General features: G+C 41.9%; 1 pseudogene; it reads left to right on the top strand.

Annotated features, from left to right (window-relative positions):
- Positions 1–5,775: 5,775 nt before the first annotated feature.
- On the top strand, positions 5,776–14,919 carry LOC134038119 (zinc finger protein 208-like; annotated as a pseudogene).
- Positions 14,920–16,891: the final 1,972 nt, after the last annotated feature.

Genomic DNA, 16,891 nt, shown 5'->3' with positions numbered 1-16,891 from the left:
TCCACATCCTTCACAAAAACAACAGTACTGTAGCTTTTCTGTCTTTCTAAATACCTGATGTTTTAATCACACCTGAGATATCGTTTTGTTGTCTCATTAGCTTTTGGTTAAACAGTGTTGGGTGACCCTAATGATTTGATTTTACCGTGCAGTAAAGGACATTATTGACTTGAGAAGCCAGCCAATCACAGAAGATAACCTCTGTGATTGAAAGTGGCACCTCCCCTTTTCTCTTCATGTCCAGGAAGTGGATCCGTCTTTTAAGCAGCAAGACCAGAGATGTACCAAGTCACAAATGTAAGGGATTAGATCGCTGACCGTGCATAGCCAAGGTCCAAATAAATAAGATGACCGTGACCTTCCTCACACCTTCCAGCTGCTTTTTTTTTTTATTGCTTTTTGTTCTAGAAATCCTTTTAAAATGTCTATGACGTCATACAATCAGCATTCATTAGCTGTTGTTGGCCATAATGTTATGGGCAACAACGACTCACCCTGTAAGAAATTGAAAGGACATAAGTACTCGTTCATTCAACTTTCGACCTATAATCAATGTTGAATCAATGCAAAAACTACAATCAAATATGAGATTTCTCAACGACAATCAGGCGAAAGAGTCCAATTTAGCCGTCTAGCTCCATAGACTCTCATTCATTTTGCACTCATTGCCTCATGCCAGCGATCACCCCCAGTGGAACTGCAACCAAATTCGGTACAATGGGGCTTAATAGGGAGTGGACAGGCTCTCCGTAGACGGGCTCTGGTGGAGAAGAAGAAAGGGAAGAAGTTCAAACGGTAGTAGTTGTAGTTATTAACATCCAGATTCATGTTTAACTTTAAATATAAGTCAGTGGCTTTGTTGATATTTGTAGTCTTCCTACATTAACTTTGTTTTGTTGTTTGTCAGTTGTATTGTTTTACATTTAGTCATTTAGCAGACGCTCTTATCCAGAGCGACTTACAGTAAGTACAGGGACATTCTCCCTGAGGCAAGTAGGGTGAAGTGCCTTGCCCAAGGACACGTCATTTGGCACGGCCAGGAATCGAACCAACAACCTTCTGATTAATAGCCCGTAGCCATAGTTTTAAACAGTCTTTAAAGGCAATGTTGCAGGTTAACCACCACTGTCGATTAATGGGTACATAAAGCACTCAAGATATGTATATCATTTTAAAAATCTCCAAATGGTGTCTCCAAATGGTGTTAAAGACCACCAGTTTTTGTCGTTTTTGGTATTAGCTAATTAGCGCAATTCGTTGATGACGTCACGTTGGGGAGACGTGGAGGAGACTAGCCTCAACCTTGTACTAGAACTATGGCGACTGACTGGGATGAGGAAGAGGTGGCAAAAACCACAATATGTATGATGGCCCGCAGCCGTATAATTTCGGACCTGTTAGATGTGAGAGGGCGAATAAGGAATTGCCGAGACTTGAGGCCGTCAAAGCCAATTAAATGCATGGTCCAAGGAGAAAGAGTGGAGAGTTGGTGAAGTGTCCTGGTGAGTTGCTATCATTTAGCAACGCAGCAACGAGCGCTGGAGCTAGTCTGCAAACAGCAGTGCATACAATAACGACATATTTTTTTACTGTCCGTGAATAGGTGACAGTGATCATTCAGGGCTTGAGTATTCTACTCTTACCAAGAGTAGAATAGATCAATAAATGTTCTAATATCATATTCTAATACATTTACTTATGTATTTTATCATAATAATATGATTTTGAAGCTAAATCAAACCTTTGTGGAACTGCCAGGACAGTAAGGGCATATTTTCATTTGAAGAGTTAATACAGCCCATGTTTAGGCTTTCGTTGTCAGACTCCTAATGAAATGTATCTTGGAACCCCAGCTTACTTTATACACCATTTCCATTATGATGTGGCCTTAATTGTTTTCACCTTGGAAACGTCTACAGATCCCAAGCGATTTTGTTGTTTAAATGGCTACCATTCGCTAAATGACATATGTAGGGTTGCCAACTTTGTCTCTATGAAATACGGGACAAAGGTGGTCCCTGGTTTTGTGTGAATATACAGTGTTATATACATTGTTTGGGTTTATGCACCATAGATATGCACAAGACAGTGATACGCATTTCCGGAAATAAATAAATCACGTCTACACTTCCGGTGAAGTTATAAACGTGACTTTTAATAACCAGAACAGATTTATGTTAACCCTTAGCTATTGATCTCTTAACCCAACACTCAGATTGTGCGACTTCTCGCATGCACTAAAATCATTTAACATGCATTGTGTGTATAGTCTGTGACAAAATGTCCACTTACCATTTATGGTTATAAGAGCCACATTTCTGCCATGTGAAACATGACTTTCGCCTGTTGAACAGCCACAGACACGATCTGGCCTCGGTATAGGTAACAGCCGCATTAACAATGAAAAACAAATGGTAAAAACTGTAAATGTTAATTGTTTAAATAAACAATAACAGCATACACCCCCCAATCCACAAAACCCCTCCAGTTACTGCCTCTCTGTTGTGCAGGACAAAGTGTGTGTGAACAGCAGCATCACAGTCCTCACAAAGGAATGGGAGAGGCAGGCAGTCCAGACACCTCACAACGGCTTGTTTGCCACACTGGCACCTGCTGTTTGGATGTGGATCCTGACTAGCCAACATATTTTCAATTCCACTTTTGTGAGGACACAGTGTTTCTGATCTCCCAATCAGTAGCATAAGCAGTTGACTCAGGTGACGCCTCACCAGTCACTGCTTTGTCCTCAACTCCATCCACCAGCATCTCAAGGAGCTTCTGACGAAGCACCTCAGTTTCAGACACTGACAGGAAATAATTTATAAATAAATAAACTCTGACAGAAAGTAAACCAAACATTGTTGGTTGTATTACTTCTGGCTGCATAAATGACACCTCAACAAATTAAAAGCTGAATATATCCAGGCAATTACAATACACATTTCATACAAGTAAGTACCTTTTGTTGGGTTGACATTGGCAACACGCACATCTGGTGGCTCACATCTGGAGAGTTCTGTGTTAATAAATTAAGTAATGACATTATCCTTAAAGAAAATACAAAAACTAAAAAGGCAAAAACTTGAAGCAAACATTTAAAATTATAAATATGAGTGAGACTACTGACTAGGTGGCATGCAACTGGTCTTCCTACTGGATGGCGGCCTTTGAGGAATTACAAGCCCTTGTCTGTTGCGCTTCTTTCACCGGACAGGCTTTGGGTCAAAGGAATTGTTGTGCTCCTCCTGTGCCTCATTCTATGTAATATAAACGAGACACAAAGATAAAACACTCAAAATAGAGTCCATGAATTAATTTAACATCTCTAATTAATGGTGCAAAATTTGACATAATAAAACATAAATAATATTTGTATTGTTATTATTATTAGATATTGCAGTAAACTTTCATTACCTAAAGTAGTCAAGTGGCTTGTTGATTTACTATTTCCCTGCAATCTAGCTGTACAAAATGAAACTAACAATACTAACTAGAGAGGGTACAAGTTCTGGGGAAATTATAGGGTGTGCTTGCTTGCGTGGGTTGCAAATGGGTCCGTTTATTAACTGTCATTTTTACAACTGATATTTCTGTATATTTTATCAAAAAATGCACTACACTACATCTATGCACGTCGTAGTTACGCGTCGTTGCCAACGTGTGCTGACGTTGTGACGTTGGGCTTGCACTGATTCCCTTGGGCGACAAAAGGCACTTTTTGCCACAAAAACGTAATTTCAACTTAAACCGTGCAACGGAACTTGAATAAAAATACAAGCAACGCAATCGCAAACAACACGAACCTTTTGACACTGGCGTTGTCTATGTAGCGCAAATATTGATTGATCCTTAGGTGTGGGAAAATAATAAAAATAACAATAATATATATGTGAGAGAACAAGCACGGTTGAGCCCTTGCCGAAGGCAAAGCACACCCAATGAGGTGGGGTTGTATTAGGGGTTGGATAAAAGGCAGAGTCGGATGTCCGGAAGACAGTCACCAGATAGCTGTGTCTCTCAAAGTACCTATGTTACGGTGGCCCTGAAGTGCAAATCACACCCACTAACATGAGTGTGCGTCCCCCAAATGAAAACACTCCCCCCAAATACGAGTAAACTCCCCCCAAATAGGATGACTTGCTCACCTCCCCCCAATACAAAGACAAGCTCCCCCGAATGGGAAACGACATTACATTAACTCAAAAACACATTATATTAACTCAAAACGGAAAGGGTAGGTACAACACTTCGTTGCTGAATGGATGCAGTAGGCTAACTAACAAGAAATTGATCGACAGAAGTACAAAATGCAATATCCTGACAGAGTTACGTGCACCAGGACATCTGTTTGGCTATCGAAGCATGTAGCAAATAGTAGGCTACTTATGCAAAAGTAGGCTATATATTGCGTGTTAAACGTAAAAATCGATAGCCAAACAATTATCCTGGTCCACATAACTTTGTGGCATTTCGTTCTTCTGTTGTGGACTATTAGTTTTTCTTCTGAAAAGTCCTGCTTCCTTCAACTGTGTTTTTAGCGTGCGCATAGGCTACTTATTTTAATGTTGTGAAATGTTAACAGCATATCTAAGATTATTTCATAGGAATGTCCCTGATTAAAATATAGAGTAGTGCAAGTCATGACTGAATTGTTAACACAAATGTTTCTTCTTTTCTTCCAACCAAAACGATCAACTTCATGGTAATGGAAGTTACGTGGACCAGGATGGTTGTTTCACTATCGATTTTGACGTTTAACATGCAATTTATACTTTTGCATTAGTAGCCTACTACTTGCTACATGCTTCGATAGCCAAACAAATGTCCTGGTGCACGTAACTCTGTCAAGCTATTGCATTTTGTACTTCTGTCGATCAATTTCTTGTTAGTTACTGCATCCATTCAGAAACGAAGTGTAGTACCAACCCTTTCCGTTTTGAGTTAATGTAATGTGTTTTTGAGTTAATGTAATGTCGTTTCCCATTTGGGGGAGCGTGTCCTTGTATTGGGGGGAGGTGAGCAAGTCATCCTATTTGGGGGGAGTTGACTCGTATTTGGGGGGAGTGTTTTCATTTGGGGGATGCACTCATGTTAGTGGATGTGATTTGCACTTCAGGGCCACCGTACTATGTAGCTAGTCCTGTTTAGTAAAGTTTTTACCGCTCTCGTGGGCGTCATCAAATAGTGCTGTATTGTTTCAGTGGAGCTAATATGAGTGCTCATAAAACTTCAGTAATTTATTTTCTATTTTGTAATAGAACTTGAGACATGCAATAGAGACAGTGTATATTATTATCATTGGATTTAAGACTTTGCAATTCCAATCCAAAGTCATTTTATTGTTAATTTGCATTTAATGCATATTGTGTAGGCTAATCATATAGCCTATAATTTTGAAGAAAACCAAATGACTATAAAGAGGAGTTGTATGCCAAATAAGTTTTTGTCACAGTGTTTTGTGTTTCTCCAGTCAAAATAATCCTATCAAAAACATACACCTCTCACCAACTGATCAACATTACATATGCAAAGTGGCCCATTATGACAGACAAAAGATTACATTTATAGTTGAATGCTGCCTTTCTCCTACTGGCCAATCATACTTGATCATGGGTGGAGACGTGACAGAGGAGACACCTTAAGGCTCCAGAGAGACTACAGAGACTCAACCATAGAGAGACTCAACCAGAAACAGCAGTAACCAGACAGAGGATCAACCAGAGAGAAACAAGCTTTCAGAGATACAGGATCCAGAGAGACCAGACAAAGAATAAAGAGAGAGCTGAGTTATGGAGACACATCACTGTGATACATGTGGGAAGAGCCTTTCTTCATCCAGTAACCTCAAGAAGCACATGAGGATCCACACTGGAGAGAAGCCCTACAGTTGTGACCTCTGTGGTAAAACCTTTAGACAGACTGGGGATTTAACAGCTCACTGCAGAATCCATACTGGAGAGAAGCCGTACAGCTGTGACCTCTGTGGTAAAGCCTTTAGCCAGGCTGGCCATTTCAAAGATCATAGCAGGATCCACACTGGAGAGAAGCCCTACAGCTGTGACCTCTGTGGTAAAACCTTTAAACAGACTGAGGAGTTGACAGTTCACCGCAGAATCCACACTGGAGAGAAGCCGTACAGCTGTGACCTCTGTGGTAAAACCTTAAGACAGACTGGGGATTTAACAGCTCACTGCAGAATCCATACTGGAGAGAAGCCGTACAGCTGTGACCTCTGTGGTAAAACCTTTAAACAGACTGAGGAGTTGACAGTTCACCGCAGAATCCACACTGGAGAGAAGCCGTACAGCTGTGACCTCTGTGGTAAAACCTTTAGCCATGCTAGCAGTTACACATATCACCGCAGGATCCACACTGGAGAGAAGCCCTACAGCTGTGACCTCTGTGGTAAAACCTTTAGCCATGCTAGCAGTTACACATATCACCGCAGGATGCACACTGGAGAGAAGCCCTACAGCTGTGACCTCTGTGGTAAAACCTTTAGCCATGCTAGCAGTTACACATATCACCGCAGGATGCACACTGGAGAGAAGCCCTACAGCTGTGACCTCTGTGGTAAAACCTTTAGCCGTGCTAGCAGTTACATATATCACTGCAGGATCCACACTGGAGAGAAGCCCTACAGCTGTGAAATCTGTGGTAAAACCTTTAAACAGACTGGGGAATTGACAGTTCACCGCAGAATCCACACTGGAGAGAAGCCCTACAGTTGTGACCTCTGTGGTAAAACCTTTAGACATGCTAGCAGTTACACATATCACCGCAGGATCCACACTGGAGAGAAGCCCTACAGCTGTGACCTCTGTGGTAAAACCTTTAGACAGACTGGGGATTTAACAGCTCACCGCAGAATCAATACTGGAGAGAAGCCGTACAGCTGTGACCTCTGTGGTAAAACCTTTAGCCAGGCTGGCCATTTCAAAGATCATAGCAGGAACCACACTGGAGAGAAGCCCTACAACTGTGAACTCTGTGGTAAAACCTTTAAACAGACTGGGGAATTGACAGTTCACCGCAGAATCCACACTGGAGAGAAGCCCTACAGCTGTGACCTCTGTGGTAAAACCTTTACACAGACTGGGGAATTGACAGTTCACCGCAGAATCCACACTGGAGAGAAGCCCTACAGCTGTGACCTTTGTGGTAAAACTTTTAGCCATGCTAGCAGTTACACATATCACCGCAGGATGCACACTGGAGAGAAGCCCTACAGCTGTGACCTCTGTGATAAAACCTTTAGCCGTGCTAGCAGTTACACATATCACCGCAGGATCCACACTGGAGAGAAGCCTTACAGCTGTGACTTCTGTGGTAAAACCTTTAGCCAGGCTGGCCATTTCAAAGATCACAGCAGGATCCACACTGGAGAGAAGCCCTACAGCTGTGACCTCTGTGGTAAAACCTTTAAACAGAATGAGGAATTGACAGTTCACCGCAGAATCCACACTGGAGAGAAGACCTACAGCTGTGACCTCTGTATAAAGTCTTCATTTTGACACCATACTTTGAGTCAAGTTCCTCTATGGATACAATGTGGTACAATGTAATATCATTTTATTTTAAGTTTGGCAACTGAAGTGTTGAGATACACAACTCATTAATGATTCTTTCTTTTAGAGTTCTCTATTTTTAGAGAATCATTGAGTGTCCAAGCTGTGAATGATTTTATGAGGCAAGACATGTCCCCCAAAAACGTAGGCCTACCCAAGTTCGTTCAGCGTCAATGCACCCCTTCAGCCCCATTAAGTCTTGATTGTCGAGCCAAGAAACGGGACATCGGGTAATAAGCGATGGATAGGTTCTGCCGCATCCTCATAAAAGGAATGAATACTTCGAATGGTAATTTTAATCTGCGATGACATTGCGAGGTTCATTTATGTATAGTCAAAATACATTGAATGATGGACAATAAAACATTGTGGTCTTGATCAAATTAAAAATAAAGTTATATTACCTGTGGCAGTTGTTTGTTGCTTGAATTCTACTATCTCTGCTCTTGCCTGAGGCTATAAACAATACAGGTGTTGTACCAACATCGGTGACCTATCGAAAACAGATTAGCAAAACAGTGTGGCAAGCAACATCAAAAATCAAAACTGGTTTAGCACATTTGTTCGTACTGAAATCACAAAACTCTTAGCACACAATTAACATAAGTCTGTGGACTAAACTGTGGATACATTTACTCATTTAGCAGACGCTTTTACCCAAAGGGACTTCCTAGAGAGATTTACAAAAAGTGCATATAGGTCAATGATCATAACGAGATAGCTTGCGAATAGCCAAAACATGAAGCATACATTGTGAAACGCAAATAAGTGCCAATGGGAAGAGCCAGAAGAGCATGGAGGCTACTTAAACAAATTACAATTAAACAACATGAACCTCGAAAGTGCTAGAGTACCTGGAGGAAAGCAAGCAACCATAATATAATTCACAGCGAGTAAGGCTACAGTTTAATCAGTTACGAGCAACCAACAAGTACAACAAGTCCCTCAATACGTGTCATTGTTTATCTGGAGGAAATAAACTAACATCTGATCCAACAAATCTCTCTTACCGTACTCCCGGAACAAGTGCGTCTTTAGCCTTTTCTTGAAGGTGGAGAAACAGTGAGTGACTCTGATGGAGGTGGGGAGATGATTCATTGAGGGGCCAGACAGGAGAAGAGCTTCGGTTGGGAGCGGGCGCTCTTGAGAGGTGGGACCACCAGACGGTTGTGAGAAGAAGACCGAAGGTGGCGGGTGGGGGTGTAAGGCTGGAGGAGATACTGGATGTAGTTAGGTGCAGTCCCGTTCACCGCTCCAAAGGTCAGTACCAGAGTCTTGAATCTGATGCGGGCCGTGATGGGTAGCCAGTGGAGGGAGATGAAGAGCGGGGTAACATGGGAGCGTCATTGCTTTCACACAGAATGCATTGAATGATTTTGTTAAAATCATTAAAGTTACATTTTGTGAGACAGCATCCTGTCAGGAAAATTAGCTATCGAGGATCTGTATTGTTGTTGACCCTTTAGGCCTGGCCTACCTTAAAAGTCCGATTTACATAACACACACACAATATCAATTGGTGTGTGAGTGTTGCCTATGAATATAATTCACAGCACAGAATAGATTCTCAATGAGTTGGCCTACATGAGCATCTGTTGCATAATCACACATTAAGTCGATGATGACTGATGAGTGTTAAAAATTAAAAAGTCAGTACAACAAACCATGATAAAACTCTGACATCACGCTAAATACATTTCCATTAATTTGGAAATGTATTTTTTCCATCCCAACAGTAGAGGGTACAAATGCACCCCTACACCCGCAGTAAAATGCCTATGAGTGTAGTGTAGCATCAGTCCAAAACGAAATATTCTGTGCCTGCCTTGATTTACTACCGAGCACAGGCTACAGCTACCATCTAGTGGTAGAATGTGGTAATTCACGCAACCACATTGTACTCCCCTGTCACGATTAGAATAAATATTTTTCATGAAGTGCATTGATACACGTCCCGTCGCAGCACCTTAAAATGTTCTAGAAGAGGGGTCTTGTGTTGGCCTCAGAGGCATGTATACCAGAACATGAAATCAAGACATGTTCTTAATATTGCGTTTACGTTCACACAGAGAAGCCTGACTCACCTTCTAAAGGGTATGACTTTACCTTCGTTCATCCAGCGTCATAGACAGAACCCAGTGACATGGTCTTTTTTTTTTATCGAGTAAAAATCTGAGGATGGGCAGTATTTTACTGAGTTAATATTCATAATAGTTGGTAAATGTGAAAAGAGCACAGCCTACATGTGTGTTGGGTGTCTGTATGGTTTAGGAGAGGCCCTCTCTTACTGGATGATAAATGTACGGTCTATATAAATATTTTGCAAAGCTGGAAACATTTTCAACTTTATTGGAACATTTCATATGAATCATCTTAGACCAACGGATCAGTGACCAGTAAATATGCAGGATGAAAAAGATAAATGAAGATAATGGAATAGATGGAATACAAACACAGACGTCTCTGTGGTTTTATTTGCCCTGTAAAACGAACATGTGTCTCTTTTTCTACCAGACGGACATACGCAGAGATTTACAACAATGTCCAGAGTATACCCCTTAACATGTCTATATTACTTGCACCAAAGTAATCGTTTAACACTGTTGTCGAAGTAAAATAATCCAACTATGTATTCCAATATCCAAGTTTTCATCCAATATCCAAGTTTTTGAAAGAGCACGGAAAAGGCAGCAAAGTAAGATGCAAAGTGTTTTATTAGAATCCAACACAGAAGAACGATTCCAACAAAAGAGAGTAGAGCCCGGAGTCCGACTAACTTTTTCTCCGGACATTTGTCTATATATCTGCTTTCCATTATTTTGAGATCTTTTGTCATTGGTACATTATCTCTGGTCTCAGATGTATGCATTTTACGCCTGGTTGGTCAATGGTCACAAAATTTACATTGCTTGTACATTCCCCCTACTTTCTCTTTAATTCTTCCTGTGTTTCAGGAAGGAGGAAGTCAGCGACGGGCTCGGTGGTGCTGACAGACAGAGGCTCCGGTGATGTCATCATCAACGGCTCCCACTGTCACCACTACTTCACTGTCCTGCAGGACCGGTACGCTGGGGTAGCATGGTGTGTGTATCCTGTGTGTGTGTGTGTATCCTGTGTGTGTGTGTGTCATTCTCCCACTCTAAGATGCAAGTCTTGTTGTGGTTCCAACAGCAGTGTTGAGAGCTCTGGTTGTATAATCTGCTAGAGGAGGTAATTACACAGGTGAGCGAGTGTGTGCTGTCACTTCAGCCCAGTGCAGGACTAATTGGACAAGAAGGGTGATGTTCGACAGTGTCAGCACAGGTCTTTCAGCCTGGGATGCTGCAACATACACTAGACACACACACACAACCCAAGACACACACACACGACACACACACAACACGAGGCACACAAACACTAGTAAGTATAAGCTTGTCTTTCTGATTCTTGCTGAGTCAGAAGTCACTGTTGCGTGGCTGTAACCCTGGCCCCCAGCGGCACAGGGACACTGAGTCTAAGGACATAAATCTGTCCCCTGATATCAGGCGGTTGTAGTTCTCCATATCTGGGCTATGTAGTCCTTCATGGGAGAGGCCTACACACATTCTTTTCTCTCCGGCACTCAAACCCCATGTATCTGGACTTCCACATTTGGCCATGTTTTAGTGGCAATTCTAATCCATCAACAGCTTTGCATCTGGTTTTCAATAATATAGCGTATACAAGTAAAAAAAGGTAATTAAGTGGTTCTATATCAATCTTATAAACCATGATCATTTCTCCATCGTCATAATTACAGCAGTGTGATGTTTTTTCTACAACACTGTAAGGGGTTAAATATTGTCCAAACAACCAAAACGCATTCCCTTATGGTTTAAAGGAAGATGAAAAACTGAACAGTGTATTAGCATGAACCAAATAATTCCAATACCAATGGAATTACAGTTATTTGACTAGTTTGTTAAATCAGAGAAAGAATGGTCAAAGTAAGGTTAAATGAAATATACATTTAATAACATTGCAAATGAATGAAATCAATTACAAGGCAAACATGTTACAACATGAAGGTTAAGTGTAACCCACGCTACCATGATTATTGTAAATCAGAGAGACAGCAAGAGGTGAGCAAAGAAAATGAGTACAAGGACAAAGCCAGAGCTGAGGAGATCAAGTCTCATGAGATCAAGAATCCACAGAACAATGCTTCACATTTCCCTTTATACACAAGGACAACCAATCAGACCACTTCTTGACCCTTACTTATCAACATATGACTAGAAATGCTAGTAAGTTACACAATGAGGTGTGAGAGCCAACAAGTTGAGACTCCGTCCAGTAACTCCAGATTTTACCATATGAGAGGTGGGGCAGGTTGACACCCAGCCTTACAACACTGATTTGCAAACATCTGTTCTCAACCACTTTACCATTGTTAAACCTTATGAATCTCTGAGAATTACTGCCATGACGGAACATTACAAGTTGCTCAGAAAAGATCATCTTATCCACTAGCAGTTATAATGGAATACTTGTTTATCAATCATCTAGTGAGTGTGTTTGTCCTGATTCACTCCTAAATATGAATCTAATGTGATATGCTAATCCGGGGGTAGGCAACCCTGGTCCTCAAGAGCCGCTGTCCTTCATGTTTTAGATGTTTCCCTGCTCCAACACAGAGCTTCTACAGAGCTTGATAACAACCCATTCATTTGAAACAGGTGTGTTGGAGCAGGGAAACATCTAAAACATGCAGGAGAGTGGCTCTCGAGGACCAGGGTTACCCCTGCGCTAATCCAACCACCATGATGTCCGTGTCCCAGAAGTTTGTTTTTCTCTTCCATAATACCCACAATGAAGCACACACACCTCCCGTTTCAACGCTGAGCCCCCATCCCCTCATTACCTATGATGTGGGTACAAATGAAATTCATCCTTTTGTTTTGTCTGGGGTTAATGCGTTCAACATAGTTTCAACAAAAAAACAAAATTACACTACAGTTAAGAAGGCTTCTATTCTTTAAAGATAAAATAATTTCCTTGAAATATAACAATAAAAAGGCTTATAAAGGTGTTCATAGTGAGAGTAAAGGCCTGCTTTCGATAAGTAGCCTACGTGTAGCCTGTGCATTCACAGGATGGCTGTCGCATGTATCCTGCGTTGAATTGAAAACATTATTGGGAAAGAGGAACGAGCATAATGCCAAAAAAGAAAATCAATAGCCTAGCTACCTCACCACCAAGATCCATACAGGCTTTTTCTGAGGATTAGGGGTGGGGGACTTGGCTAAACATGACAATAATTGCAATATGTCGACTGATTTAACATGTAGTCAACATGAGGGGGTGCCGTTTATGAAAACCCACAGGTGTAGTTTCTGAACATCCCAAAGAGGGTCTTCGCCGCAGAAGAACGCAGAATGAGGTGTGGTTGGATAAAAGGCGGAGTTGGATGTCCGGAAGGCAGATGCAACATTACAGATGCAAAGTGGCCCATTATGACAGTCAAAAGTTTACATTTATAGGTGAAAACTGCCTACTGGCCAATCATACTTCATCGTGGGCGGAGACTTGACAGAGGAGACACCGTAAGGCTCCAGAGAGACTACAGAGACTCAACCAGAGAGACAACAGAGACTAAACCATAGAGAGACTCAACCAGAAACAGCAGTAACCAGACAGAGGATCAACCAGAGAGAAACAAGCTTCCAGAGACCAGATACAGGATCCAGAGAGACCAGACAAAGAACAAAAAGAGAGCTGAGTTATGGAGACACATCACTGTGATACATGTGGGAAGAGCCTTTCTTCATCCAGTAACCTCAAGAAGCACATGAGGATCCACACTGGAGAGAAGCCCTACAGCTGTGACCTCTGTGGTAAAACCTTTAGACAGACTGGGGATTTAACAGCTCACCGCAGAATCCATACTGGAGAGAAGCCGTACAGCTGTGACCTCTGTGGTAAAACCTTTAAACACACTAGGGAATTGACAGTTCACCGCAGAATCCACACTGGAGAGAAGCCCTACAGCTGTGACCTCTGTGGTAAAACCTTTAAACTGACTAGGGAATTGACAATTCACCGCAGAATCCACACTGGAGAGAAGCCCTACAGCTGTGACCTCTGTGGTAAAACCTTTAAACAGACTGGGGAATTGACAATTCACTGCAGAATCCATACTGGAGAGAAGCCCTACAGCTGTGACCTCTGTGGTAAAACCTTTAAACAGACTGGGGAATTGACAATTCACCGCAGAATCCACACTGGAGAGAAGCCTTACAGCTGTGACCTTTGTGGTAAAACCTTTAAACAGACTGGGGAATTGACAATTCACCGCAGAATCCACACTGGAGAGAAGCCCTACAGCTGTGACCTCTGTGGTAAAACCTTTAAACTGACTAGGGAATTGACAATTCACCGCAGAATCCACACTGGAGAGAAGCCCTACAGCTGTGACCTCTGTGGTAAAACCTTTCGCCACGCTGGCAGTGTCACAGTTCACCGCAATCCACACTGGAGAGAAGCCCTACAGCTGTGACCTCTGTGGTAAAACCTTTAAACACACTAGGGAATTGACAGTTCACCGCATGATCCACACTAGAGAGAAGCCCTACAGCTGTGACCTCTGTGGTAAAACCTTTAAACAGACTGGGGAATTGACAGTTCACCGCAGAATCCACACTGGAGAGAAGCCCTACAGCTGTGACCTCTGTGGTAAAACCTTTAAACACACTGGGGAATTGACAGTTCACCGCATGATCCACACTGGAGAGAAGCCCTACAGCTGTGACCTCTGTGGTAAAACCTTTAAACAGACTGGGAAATTGACAGTTCACCGCAGAATCCACACTGGAGAGAAGCCCTACAGCTGTGACCTCTGTGGTAAAACCTTTAGCCATGCTAGCAGTTACACATATCACCGCAGGATACACACTGGAGAGAAGCCGTACAGCTTTGACCTCTGTGACTATTCAGGTAAAACAAATAGCCATCTGAAGAGTCACCTGCATGTCCACAATAGAAAAACCCCAAAGCAGTGATGTCTGGGGCCAAGCTGTCTTAGAAGTCACCACCTGAGAGAGCTTGTGTATGACCCACAGCTGGAATAACTACTGGCCTGCACCGACTGGGACAGCACATGCAGTAACACAAGATCTACAGTCCAACATGACAGGACACAGGGAAGATACTCTACCCCTGTAACAATGGAGGGGAAGCTGTGTCAGACTGGGTAGAATCTTGGCAAACACTGGCTGACACCTTTCAGTTTTGAAGCACACATTGGTAATTTCATAAGAAACCCATCAAGGTGCTCAATATTAATTTCTGGTTGACCTCTTTATCTCTGTAGCCCTTTAGAGTGTCTGCGTGTTTGACCCATAAGTTGAATAAAATTGGTTGATTTGTTTGTTTTAATTACAAGAGCTGTTGATGCAGGTTGTTCTTGAAACTGTATCTGTAATTTAAGGAATACAATACTTAGTAGTTCTGATGAACTCTGAAAATTGTGTCAATACTGAAGGATTGTTAAGGATTTTACCATCATCACCCCAAGACTTTGGAAAGACCTGTCTGGGGACATTTGATTTCATTCACTGTACGTCATGCTAAATACACCAGATTGTGCACAAAGAAAGTACAGCAGAAGATCAATAACCAGAACAAGCAAGACAGGCATTATTTTTACCTATTTCTTTTTATTGTTGTTTACTTTATTAGAGTGTTTATAGTTTTGTGATCATGATTTTAATGATTCTCTAATTAAAGTCTTCATTTTGACACCATACTTTGAGTCAAGTTCCTCTATGGATACAATGTTGTACAATGTAATATCATTTTATTTTAAGTTTGGCAAAGGTGTTGAGATACACAACTAATTAATGATTCTCTCTTTTAGAGTTCTCTCTTTTTAGAGAATCATTGAGTGGCCCAGCTGTGAATGATTTTATGAGGCAAGACTTACCCCCCAAAAACGTACCCATCCTACCCAATGCACCCCTTCAGCTCTGTTATGCTGGTGTCGTGGGTTCTCGAGCCAAGGGCACTGGACATCAGGCAATAAGCGATAGGTTCTGCCACCTCCTCATAAAAGCAGTACATATTTTGAATGGTAACTTTAATCTGCGATGACTTTGCGAGGTTCATTTATGTACAGGCAAAATGCATTGAATGATGGAGAATAAAACATTGTGGTATTTGGTCAAATAGAAAATAAAGTTAAATCACCTGTTGCAGTTGTTTGTCGCTTGAATTCTGCAATCTCTGCCCTAGCCCGAGACTAAACAATACAGGTGTAGGTGTTGTAACGAAATCGGTGACCTATCCAAAACAGATTAGCAAAACAGTGTGGCAAGCATCAAAAAAAAAAAGAGATATATATATATACAATCGGTTAAGCACATTTGTTCGTACTGAAATTACAAAACTCTTAGCACACACTTAACACAACAAGTTTGTGGACTAAACTAAACCTTGCTTTCACACAGAATGCATTGAATGACTGCAATTTATTTGTTAGAATCACTGTAGAGACAGCGTAGTCCTGCCAGGAAAATTAGCGATCGAGGATCTGTATCGTTGTTTACCTCAAAAGTCAGATTTACATAACGGTCTGGCGGCTGGCGCACACCTGCAAGGATCACAATGTAGACTTACCATATAAATTGGTGTGTGACTGAGTGTTGCCTATGAATATAATTCACAGCACAGAAGAGATTCTCAATGAGTTGACACAGTGAGTACATCTGTTGCACATCTGTACAGGCTACCGCTCCCATCTAGTGGTAGACTGTGGTAATGCACACAACCAGACCGTGTACTGTACCATGTCATGTGTGGAATACATTGTTTATGAAACCCCCACTGAGCGGAACGAAGCGCAGTGATACACGTCCCGTCGCAGCACCTCGTTCTAGAAGAGGGGTCTTGTGTTGGGGGCTTGGGGTCTCAGAGGCATGTATACCAGAACATGACATCAAGACATCATTCTTCATGTTGCTTTTACGTTCACACAGAGAAGCCTGACTCACCTTCTGCAGGGTAGGACTTCGTTCAACCAGCTTCATAGACAGAACCCAGTGACGCTGCTGTCATGGTTTATTTTTATTTTATTGAGTACAAATCTGACATGAACACGTGCAGACTAAAAACCAGTGTAACAAATTCACCACAATCCTAAAAGGTTTGGAAATCAAGAGTCTGCATACAGCTGTAAAAAAATATGGCCTCCCTTTCTCTCATTCTGGAGACCCCCGGTTAATCTTTGTGTCTGTACAGAATACGGCTTTAGAAGAACGCACGCTTGTCCAAATCATAGATCTAACAAACACAACCCTTGTTAG

Source organism: Osmerus eperlanus, chromosome 17 (genome assembly GCF_963692335.1).
Source record: "Osmerus eperlanus chromosome 17, fOsmEpe2.1, whole genome shotgun sequence".
Lineage (NCBI taxonomy): Eukaryota > Metazoa > Chordata > Actinopteri > Osmeriformes > Osmeridae > Osmerus > Osmerus eperlanus.
The sequence above is the reverse complement of the archived record's forward strand: the minus strand, read 5'-3'. Positions and strand labels throughout refer to the sequence as shown.